The sequence below is a fragment of the Lissotriton vulgaris genome, chromosome 5, assembly GCF_964263255.1.
Source record: "Lissotriton vulgaris chromosome 5, aLisVul1.2, whole genome shotgun sequence".
NCBI lineage: Eukaryota > Metazoa > Chordata > Amphibia > Caudata > Salamandridae > Lissotriton > Lissotriton vulgaris.
Window position 1 is genome coordinate 357829384 of NC_141693.1, and position 12573 is coordinate 357841956.

At 42.7% G+C, this 12573-nt stretch overlaps 1 protein-coding gene across 1 annotated transcript in view; it reads right to left on the reverse strand.

Annotated features, from left to right (window-relative positions):
* The window catches only part of LOC147710896 (alkaline phosphatase-like), a 224356-nt gene that overhangs the window by 111637 nt on the left and 100146 nt on the right, over nucleotides 1-12573 (reverse strand). The window lies entirely within an intron of this gene.

Genomic DNA, 12573 nt, shown 5'->3' on the forward strand with positions numbered 1-12573 from the left:
AAATTGAAAAGATGAAAAACACTTGGACATCTCGCGTTTGATTCCATGCTGGGACCACTGATCAGATGAATAAGAATAACCTGCACTAGAGGAAATATCAAGTAAAATAAAAAAAAAGTGTACAAAACTGCAGACTTGGCATGGCTCATGGAAAAGATATTCAGATTAATGCTAATAATATAGTTAGTCAGCTAATCACAGGGTGGTGCCGTGTTTATGGTGTATCAATTAAATATTAGTAAATGTTGAAGCCCTGGAAATGAAAGGCTTTTCCAGGTCAAGGCGAGAGGTGGCAGCTGAAATGTATGCAGGGCTAACTCTAGAAGAGCAGAGGAGATGGCAGATCATGATTTGAGATACATTGGCAGATCTCTGTTGGATTCTAAACATTGGAGAAGTGAGGTGGATATTGCAGTATGTGTGTGTGAGTTTGTGTGTGTGTGTGGTGTGTATGATTGTCGGCTGTGTGTTGGTTATCCGTGATGGCTTTGGCCACAGGGCCTGGCCAGGGGAAATGCACTGTGGCCAATTCCCACTGTGCATGGCCAACGGCAGCAGATGGGGGTTGGCTGCCCATGGGGATTGGGTGCAGTGCCTGGCTGTAGGCAAGACCCTGTGACCAAACCCTGCTGTGCATGGCTGATGGTTGTGTGAAGCGAGGGAGTTGGGTAAACACAATAAAAAAAACTGAAATTCACTGAAAAAAACAACAGTTAGATTGAATTTACAGATAGTTATGTGTTGAACCTGACCCTATTTGCAGGGTCACCTCAAGCGTTTTACCTTCACCCTCCTGTTCGTTAAACCCATTTTTTGGGGGGAACCTGCGTAATTTAGCACTGCTAATCAGGGCTAAAGTGCTTGTGCTCTCTCTTAAAACATGGTAGAATTGTCTTATACCCAATTGGCATAGTTAATTTACTTATAAATCCATAGTTGCTTGTTGCACCTCACTTCTCGCCACTGTAGCTCATCCCAGCTCATTACCTTCATCAATACCTCCTCCCACCTCAGCCTCTTCAATGCCTCCTTCAATTTGCCTCCTTCCACCAAAACCTTCCCAGCATTCCGCTTTTCCAGCAGTACCTTAATCAACTGAATTATCCCACAGAGCCTCCTCAAAGCCATGTCCCTCTACCAGTCCCCCCTTACCCCCAGTTACTTATCTCACCTTGCCCCTTCACCATAACTTACTCACTAACTCCTGCACCATACCCTGCCTACGCCCTTTCACCAGTATCTCCCTCCATTTCAACCCGAGTACACCCTATCCTAGCCCAGTCCCTCCACCAGTTCCTTTCTCACTTTACAGCAGGAGTGCAATGCCCTTTAGGCTAATGGGGTCCTTAGCTTAATGGGTCTTCAGCCCCTTCTCCCACCATGTCATGTGCTGTAGCCCGGGCTGCTGCAGGTTCCAGTTCTAACTGATGTGTGCACTGGGCTTGGGCCCCAAGACCAGTCTCACCAGGGGTGAAGATTCAGATGGAAGTTTGGGTTGTCACACCTCACCTTTCTAACAAATGAATTTAGCAGTTCCTGGTTGGGTCTAGGAACTCTGAGTTGGGGTTGGGAGTGTCTGAATAGGGATTTCCTTGGGTTCATAAATACTCACAGCACAGAAAATGTCCCTGTTAACCTGTGAAGAACATGTTTAGACCAGCGGCCCGTGCAGTTAAGAGCGGAGGGCCCTGGTGTGGGAGGGATTTCGACAGACGATGACGAGGGAAAATGTATTATTTATTTATTTCCCCGGCCCCACCGCCCTACTGCTCTTACCTGGTTTAGACCGGCCCCACCATCTTTCACAAGGGTTGCTGTTCAAGGAGAAGGCAGGGAGATAGGTTATGGTAGACATCCATGAAAAGGGATGAAGAAGGAAAGAGAAAAAGAAGAAGACGAGAAAAGAACGAAGAAAGAGAAAGTGCAGTAACCATATCATCAGCTAGGGATCGCCCCACAATCAACACCAAACCAAAATCCCCCCCTACCTGGAACCCTTCCCAATACCATCCAACACCATCCCAAAATTACATGAGCCATGTAGGCCTCGACCGGCCACCTAGCCAAACTGTGCAAGCCAAAACAAAAACAATAGGAACGCTGGCTGAGAAGTATACCAGTATCACTGAAATATCAGTGTACTAGCATGAATACAATTCTATCTTGAATTTACATAATCGTACATTGATAACATAAACATAATACTTCTGTTAAGCAAAGTATAAATGCTCGAATCATGAGGTTTAAGGTGAGCGACCATCCTTAGGAGAGAGAAGCCTCTTAGTGTAAGCAGTGCTTTAAATGGGCCAGTACTGTCCTTCTCTTTTTATTTTGGGCATTTCTCAAGAGAAATGTTAAACTTTTAATTGGAGAGTACCGGCCCTTCTCAGAACTAAGCAGGTACTCTTTTAATTGGAGAGTACCGGCACTTCTCAGAACTAAGCAGGTACTCTGGTACAGAGTACCTTCACTTCTATTTTTCCATTTCAAGCACTGAGTGTAAGTATACTTACAGAGAGTGATTTTTGTTTTAAAGACATATTTTATTGTTATTAATAAGACAAACAGGCATCAACAGTTACATAGCCAATTCCTATTGTCCTGTGTCACAGGTGAGGTTAGGTAATACAGCAGAAGCATGACTTCATTACAATAATGGCATGCCCTACATACACATTTTCATAAATGCCCTGAAGAGTAACTGATTATAGCCTCTCAATCTTACAGAGTGTGATTAATGAGACATATGTGGGTGTATCAAATCTTTTTGCCCCCCCCCCCCCCCTTGCCCCCCCCAGCACCTTGAGACCCTCACCGGTGAGTAGCGCGCTTTAAAAGCCCCTGATTGATTGATTACAAAGGACTCTAGGTCCTTAGGATCATCATAGATAGTGATGCCGCCTTCATGTGTGATTCTCATTTTCGCCGGGCCAAACAGAAGTAAACAAAACATTCAGGGATCTCAGATCCGGATTTAGAGCAAGGACCCTTTTCCTGAGGTTCACTTTTCAGTCTTGTGAGATTCGGATTTTATGTCCTTTCCAATTGATGACTCATTTGCCTCATGCGATCAAGAATCAGCTCTATGTGATGGTATCTCAAGGACCAAAAGATTAGGGGCCTCATTTATGAAAAGTGACGCATCGCTGCGTGAAAACAGCGATGCGTCACTTTTCACTGCGCACTCCTTGCGACACCAATGATGCGTCATATTTAATGTATGATGCATCATGTCGGTAAACAGTCATAATATCGATTCCAAGATATAGAATGGACATAATATCGAAGTAAAAATATAGAATGGACAAAATATCGAATGGACACAATATAGTGGTTAAAAATATCGAATTTAAGGTAAGTGATATCGATTTTCAAAATATAGAAGTCAAAATATCGAAGTATACAATATAGGCATTAAATATATCGATTTTTTAATAATATAAATTTTTTTAAAGTGTTTTGTATGTTAGTATATGTGTGAAAAGTGTATATTAATTTTTGTAATGTATGTTTAATGTATTTTAAGTAATGAATTTTATGTTATTTAATTTTTGCGTAATTTAATTCTGTAGCGGGTTGTGGGTTTATAGGGGAATAGGGTGGGAAGTAATTTAATTGTAATTAATTAAATACTTTTATTTATTTATTGGTATTCATTTTGAATTTATTGTTATTTTTTAATTGGTAATTAATTTTTATTAATTGCCAATTAATTTGTATTAATTGATTAATTGTTAATTATGTTAATTTTCTAAATTTATTTTCTGTAGTGGGTTGTGGGTTTATAGGGGAATAGGGTGGGCAGTAATTTAATTGTAATTAAGTAAATAATTGTTTTCATTTATTGGCATTGATTTTAAATTTATTGTTAATTAATTTTTAATTGGTAATTCATTTCTATTAATTGGCAATTAATTTTTATTAATTGGTAATTATTTTGTATTAATTACATATTTGATAATTATGATAATTGTATTAATGTATTTTTTGTAGTGGGATGTGGGTTTATAGGGGAATAGGGTGGGAAGTGATGTAATTGTAATTAATTACATATTAAAAATACTTTTTGTGTATTGATAATTAATTTACTGTTAATTTTTTATTAGTATTAATTTTTATTATTAATTCGTTTTTGTTATTGAAAATTAATTCGTTGTTAAATAATTATGAATAGGTTATTAATTTTTAATAACTAATATGTAGTTGTATTTCTAATTAATTATTACATAATATTACATTGGTTATTAATTTCAATTAATGTTTTATTGGTATTGATATTTAATTTATTTTTAATAATATATTAAATCATTACTTTCCCTACTGTTAAACTCACTGGAGTGGGAATAGTAATTTTCACCCTCCCGCTATCCAACGCTTTCCCTACTGTTGCACTCTCTGGAGTGGGAATAGTATTTTTTACCCCTACGCTATGCAACGCTTTCCCTACTGTTGCACTCTCTGGAGTGGGAATAGTAATTTTTACCCCTACGCTATCCAAAGCTTTCCCTACTGTTGCACTATCTGGAGTGGGAATAGTAATTTTCACACTCCCGCTATCCAACGCTTTCCCTACTGTTGCACTCTCTGGAGTGGGAATAGTATTTTTTACCCCTACGCTATCCAACGCTTTCCCTACTGTTGCACTCTCTGGAGTGGGAATAGTAATTTTTACCCCTACGCTATCCAATGCTTTCCCTACTGTTGTACTCTCTGGAGTGGAAATAGTAATTTTTACCCTTCCAATATCCAACGCTTTCCTTACTGTTGCACTCTCTGGAGTGGGAATAGTAAATCTTACCCCTACGCTATCCAACGCTTTCCCTACTGTTGCACGCTCTGGAGTTGGAATAGTAATTTTTACCCTCCCGCTATCCAACGCTTTCCCTACTGTTGCACTCTCTGGAGTGGGAATAGTAATTTTTACCCTTTTGCTATCCAACGCTTTCCCTACTGTTGCACTCTCTGGAGTGGGAATAGTAATTTTTACCCCTACGCTATCCAACGCTTTCCCTACTGTTGCACTCACTGGAGTGGGAATAGTATTTTTTACCCTCCCGCTATCCAACGCTTTCCCTACTGTTGCACTCTCTGGAGTGGGAATAGTAATTTTTACCCTTACGCTATCCAACGCTTTCCCTACTGTTGCACTCACTGGAGTGGGAATAGTATTTTTTACCCCTACGCTATCCAACGCTTTCCCTACTGTTGCACTCTATGGAGTGGGAATAGTAATTTTTACCCCTACGCTATCCAACGCTTTCCCTACTGTTGCACTCTGGAGTGGGAATAGTATTTTTTACCCCTACGCTATCCAACGCTTTCCCTACTGTTGCACTCACTGGAGTGGGAATAGTAGTTTTTTACCCCTACGCTATCCAACGCTTTCCCTACTGTTGCACTCACTGGAGTGGTAATATTAAATGTTACCCTCCTGCTATCCTACGGTAAAATATTGTACATTTTTTTATTAATAACTTAAATTAATTATATCTTAATTTTAAGGTTATTTGAGTATTTTTAAGTATGTTTTAGTTAATTATATTTATTATTTCATTAATTTTAAATTACTTTTAAGACATTTAAAAAAATTCGATATTTTGACTGACTATATTTTTTACAGACTATATTTTGGATTCGATATTTTTGTACTTACCTGTTTGTAGATAGGAATTCGATATTTTGTCATTCTATATTTTGGTGACTATATTTTGGTAAGTCTATATTTTGTCATTCTATATTATGTCAGTGATCCATCATGTCGCAAGGACTTACAGATACGTCAGTATTTCTGACGTATCTGTAAGCGCAAAAGTGACGCATTGCTGGAGTGTGTCACAAAAGTGACGCAACTCCAGCAATGCGTCCTTTCACATGGGGAAAGCCCCATGTGAAAGGGCTTGCGTCAGTCTTACGCCTGCTGTGAGGCAGGCGCAAGATTTTGACGCAACAGCATCCTAAAAGTGACGCAGTGAAATCTCATAGATTTCACTGCGTCACTATTATGAGGCTTTTTGCGGGGGAACGCCCCCTCTGCATACATTATACCCGACGCAGGTATAATGTGGCGCAGGGGTTTAAAAAGTGACGCATCTACCTAGATGCGTCACTTTTTAAATATGGCGCAACAAGGCGCATTTTGTACGCCGCTGGTGCGTCACAAAAAGTGACGCACCGGCGGCGCAAAACTGACGCAAGGCCTCATAAATAAGGGCCCAGGGGTCTTGGCTTTGATAATGTAGCGGCAGCATTCAACAGATTTCTATGCGCTCCGCAGATTTGAAAGCCTTTGGAAAATGAGATGTCAGAACTTGAGGGACCTAGATTCCAAGGAAAGTTGCACATGACTTGGCGCTGTATTCTTTCTTTTCAAGTTAGCCGAAAGATTCTTAAATTGCCATAAAGTCTGAATTTTTCAGTAGTGAATTTTGGGTATCCTCCGTTTTCCCAATTTCGGGAAATGGGGTCCCAAGGGCCCAAATCAGCCCGGGGAGCAGCGCAGCCCCCTCCCCATTCTATTTTAGCTACCCCCGGGGAATGGGGTCCCCAGGCTGGATCCAGCCTGGCGAGGAGGGGCTGTGAGCCTTCCCGCTCACAAAGAAAAATTATATATATACTAAAGCCGGACCCCACGGATGGGGTTCCCAAGGTCGAAATCCGCCTGGGGAGGGTGAGCCACACAGCCCCCCTCCTGCATTGAAGTATGGTACTCCCCAGGGGGATTGGGTCCCCAGGGCCTAAATTGGCCTAGGCATGCGGGCTGCAAGGCCCCACCCCCATTCAAATGTGGCCAGTCCACCCACACGCCCACTCACAGACCCACACAGACACTCACACACCAACTCATTGACCCATTCAGAGACTCACACACCCACTCATAGACTGACTTAGAGACTCATGCACCCACTCACAGAACCACTCAGACTCACTCATCCACTCACAGATCCACACAGAGACCCATGCACTCACTCACAGAACCACTGAGAAACTCATGCACTCATTCACAGACCCACTCAGAGACTCATGCATCCACTCACAGACTGACTGGAACACTCATGGAAGCACTCGCAAACTCACTCAGACACACTCACACCCATTCATAGACCTACTCAGACACTCACGCACCCACTCCCACACCCAGTGAGACAATTTTGCAGCCACTCCCTTGCCCACTCAGTCACTTACACACCCACTCAAACACCCATTAAGACACTTACACTCTCACACCCACACATCCACTGATACACTCACTCTCAAAGGTTGCAGATTACAGTTAGGAAATAAAATTTAAATAGCCTGCTTATGACCACATATATTACATCACTCATGACATGGTCAGTGACATTTCTGGTGACAACACTGATGATACCTCAGATGACATCACTGATGACATCATCCACAGAACCAGTCACACCTCCATAGAACCCCTTATACACCCACTCCCACTATTATACATCCCCTCACATACCCATTCACAGACCCATACCAGTGCCCACACAGCCAACCACTAAACCATAGAGACACTCACACAACTACTCACTTCTACTGCCACTCACTAACTCACTGATACAGTCACTAATGCAACCACTCACTCACTGATACAGCCACTCTCAGATTCAGTCATACAGATATACAGACACTTACACACCCACTCATGTACCCTGACAGCCACTCACACGCCCACGTAATCACCCACTCAGAAACTGACACAGCCATTAACTCACCTATACAGATACTCACACACCATATAGCCACCCATACAGCCACTCACACTGCCACTCACTCACTAATACAGCCACTTACACACCGACTCACCTACCCATACAGCCACTGACACAGCCATTCACCTATACAACCACTCACACACCCACTCACTTTTAATTACAGCCACTCACACAGACATTCACCCTCAAAAACAGCCATCATGCCCACTCACTTACCTATACATGCACTCAACCAGCTGCTCACTCACTCATACAGTCACTTACACAGCCACTCAGTCACCCATACAGCCATTCACACACCTATGCAGCCTCTCACTCAGCCACTAACTCATCCATACAGCCATTCATACACCCACTCACTCTCCAAAACAGCCATTCACACAGCCTCTCACTCACCCAGACAGCTACTCACATACCCACCAATACATCCATACAGCTGCTCACACACCCATACAGCCACTCAGACATCCACTCATACACTGATACAGTCAGACAGCCACTCAGATGAGATATGTTAGAAATAGTATGACTAATTACTAGTACAGAAAGAGAGAAATGTAACTTATTCTGTACCTTAGTATTTATTTTTAACCTCTTCCATGCTGATGACGAGCTCAGCTCGTCATGCAGCACAGTGGCGCTGTGCTGATGATGAGCTGAGCTCGTCATGACCTCCGCAGAACGCCCAGGTGGGGATAATTCCCCCGCTGTGCTGGGCGTTCCATTGAGCGGGCATGGCCATGACGAGCTCAGCTCGTCATCAGTAAAGCGCCACCATGCTGCAAAACGAGCCGAGCTCAACATCAGCACTGCGGCAACGCGCGGCGACCCCTTTCCCCCCGCACCACCGCAGGGGAATTAGCCCCGCGGCGATGGGGTTTAGTCTCAGAAACATTTACAAAAGTCTTACAGTCAGAGGATGATGTCATCAGTGATGGCTTCAGTGATGTCAGTAGAGATGTCATCAGTGATGTCACTAACCATGTCATGAGTGATGTAATATGTGAAGTCATAAGCAGTGCATTGCGGGGTCAGACGTTACAGTTAGCTCAGGTAACTGCTGAATTTCACAGATTTTGTACGATTTAAATTTGAGGCTAACTATAACATCCCTGTAACCTTAGTTTTTTTCAGTAAATTTCTGAGGTCTTTTAATTCTATTTCCTAACTATAACTTCCTTTGATACAGGCTTATATGCACACATTCAACCACACCCACATTCATATAGAAAAGTTGACAAAGGGAAGATAGAATAAGAGAAAGATCACATTACCAGGGGGCCCCTTGAAAGGCAGGATCCATGGGCAACTGCTTACTGTACCCATGCCTTAAAATGTCTCTGGTTAGATATGCTGCAGAAATGGTTGGGAAATGTCAGATTTATACCCCCTGACCCTCACTGGCTAAGCTATGCTCCTGAGCCTCATCCCAAGCTTTTCACGACGCCGAAAGCTCATTTAAAGATACAGGTGGCTTTTTATTGCTTATTACTTCTCTTGCCCCTGCAATCTTGGTTCTTTGGCTAATTATCCTATTTGTGAGGTGTTCAACTTAGTATCTGGGAATAGATCATGGGGTATGAAAGGCTTAATTATCACACACAGTCCTTTGACAAATACACAGGAGGGTGTCTCAAATTGCTCAACAGACTGGGAACCAAGGTGTGTTTAAGTTTCCTAGCACTGTGAACCCATTCTTAAAGAAAAGCACCAATGAAACAGAAAGTGAATGGAAAACAATGTTATGTCCTGTCATCAGGTTCTTACACTCATTCTAATTAATGGTCTAGCCCTCCAACCCAGTCTTCTCCCCGATTCCAGGAAATTGTTGCCTAAACTAAATTGTATTGAGTGTGATGTAGGCCATGTTGTACTGTGAATGCAGGGTATGCAACATTTTCCTTCTACGGAGCCTGCTTTGAAGGTGAAGTAAACTCTTCTGTCTTTTAACTTCATGAATCACTGGGTCTGCATCTCCAAAAAGTAGCACCCTCCATCTCTAAGCATTTCCTATGTGACATATTCTATGACCCCTCCCAAGATAGTAGTTTTTGGCACGGACAACTGCATCTATCTTCACACTTTTCTCCTACATCCATGAATAAGTGCAGCATATTTGCAATGATATGTTGCATTCCGGTGCTCTCCCCTGTGCTGGCGCACAAACAGCTGCCATGCGCCTGCTCAAGCACCCTTGCACCATAGTGCAAGGATGCCTGCATCATGGGGAGATTGTTTTTGTGCAGGAAGGGGCACCTTCCTGCATGAAAATAATCACTACAGGTATTGTCCTCTTTCAATGCGTGCTGTAGAATGCAGCACGCATTGAAAGAGGAAAAAAACGAGGAGAAATGAAAACATTTCTGCTTGTTGCACCTCGCTACACCATCCTTAGTGTGGCTTAACATACTGACACATTTCCAGGTTTACGATTCCTCCTAAATCTGTAAATGTGTCTAGTTCCATGGGTGTTGCGTGGGAACGCCCACAGCAATACCCATGGAACGCCCCTTTCATGCAAATTACTGCGTGTAAAGGGGCCATTTTTACAAGAACAGGAAAAGCCACACAGGGTGGCTTTTCCTGTCCTTGTAAATATGGGGCAGAGAAATGTGCTGTCAGTGCGTCACAAAATGTGACGTACTGGCAGCGCAAGTGGCTTGTAAATCTGCCCCTATATATGCATTGGCTTTTATGTAAAACAGCACTTGTTTCGAGCCCTGTACATCACTTGGAGGAATGAGAGACAATGAGAGACAATCTACAAGACCAAGTACATCAATAGGGACTACACAAAAACAATTCATACGTTACTTTTTTTTACACTTGGAGAGATTAGGTGATTTGTTTTGCCCAGAATCACACAATAGGGAGACAATCTCCTAGAACAGAATTCGGAACGGGGTCCCCAGGTTTCAAAGTCAGCAGCTCTATCCCCGTGGCCTCAGCTCCTCCCATCCATGCATTTGGGAGGAAATGTGGCCTAGCGGCTAGAGCTACCGACATTTAAACTGGGGAAAAAATTTCGCCTTGGATCAAAATCCTGTAATTCTGGGCAAATCATTTAATATTCCTGGGCATATATAATGTGAAATGTAATCTGACTCCCTTATAAAGCACTCCAATGCCGGACCAAGTTCATGCTATGTGAAATTGGAAAATACATTAGAATCTAATGCTTGAGTGACCTATCTCTTGTTCCCTTTTACTTAAAAAGTACGACTAGAGCACAACTTTGTTTCTCACGCAACCCATCCACAAATGCACTTTGGCACCTCATTGTGAGTAAGAAACATCATATAAATAAAACGGGGAACAGCGTTTACAACACAATTTTTACCACGCAGTACCTTTACCACACAACTTTTACAACGCAAGTTGTTACAACGACTTGTGCTGGGGGGCTTTGTAGGATAGGGAATAGTTTAATTTACTATCCAAAACCTTCCCTACTATCCACGGGGACTGGAGTTGGAATAGTAAATTAAACTATACACTATCCAGTGCCCCCCAACGCAAGTCGTTGTATCGACTTGCGTTGTAAAACCTGCGTGGTAAAGGCATGCGTTGTAAAAGCATGCGTAGTAACGACATACATCCAAATAAAACTATAATTGAAATCAATATATTCTATCCCTACAGCCCGGCAAGGCCATAATAATGGAAAGGCAAGGATAGACAAAAGCCTGAATCATAACTAACCCTGCCGCCATAACCTTGCAGACTTTATATATATATATTTGTTTAAATGTTTAACTCTTTATTTTAGACTGCACAGTATGCCACTTTGCACATCACATTTACATATCATATATTACAGTCCTTTTTTTAACTTTCTTTTCTCCCCAACTTAACTCCATCAGCCTGAGGCTATTACGGCTTGATCTTTATCATTGCTTAACCAGAGTATAAAAGCATAAAGTCCCACATTCCTGTTTACACATATATGTCGTCCAACCACGTCCTTTGTGCAGGCATCACTATGCAGGACCTCTTGTCCGATAAGCCTGACAACAGTGAAATTATCGTAAGCCGATCTCTTAAACTGTCCCTCTCCCCGTAACCCTCCCCCCCTACCCTGTACCCCTCCTGGTCATACTGATTCAAAAGGAATAACACTTCCAAACATTAATGTTGAGCTAACTAGGCATATAATGAAGATTTACTAAAAAACAAATCTGTGCGTTTGTTGGATCTTGTGCTCCTACAGTACCCGCGCTGACATTCCCCACATTCCGCCCACTTTCACAATCAATCCGTCTGTTTTGGTACCAATTCCATCCCTTCCAGCTCTAACATCATAATTTCCGATTCTCGGCAAACGGCACAGTCCTGGACGTATATGCTAGCGCCTTCCTCCAGCACGTCAGTGCTGTGCGCAGGAGAGGATGGCAATCCGGAGCAATCCTAGTCCTGGGCAACAACAGAGAATGCAAGTCTCCACGTGCCAGTTGAGCCGCTGTAAAATTAATCTTGAATAAATTCCTGCCCACTGGAACTGACTAGCGTATTAATATCCACGCAGGTCGGGCACCCCGAGGCCACCCAGCTTAGTCCCAATCTGAAGCTTTCGGAGGCTGATACGTCTCCGCCCGGACCCCCAAATAGGAGTTGTCAATATCGTATTCAATGTATTGAATATCTGTTGTGGGAGGACGACCGGCAAATTAACAAAATAATACAGCATGCGGGGAAGAAGAACCATCTTCGAAACAGCAATTCTACCCAAGACGGATTCGGGTAAGGACGTCCAGAACCCTACACTGCCCCGGAGGCCAGCGATGGCCCTTTTAATATTACCCTAAATCTGGTCCTCGGGTGTTCTATATACTTGTATACCCAGGTATTTAAA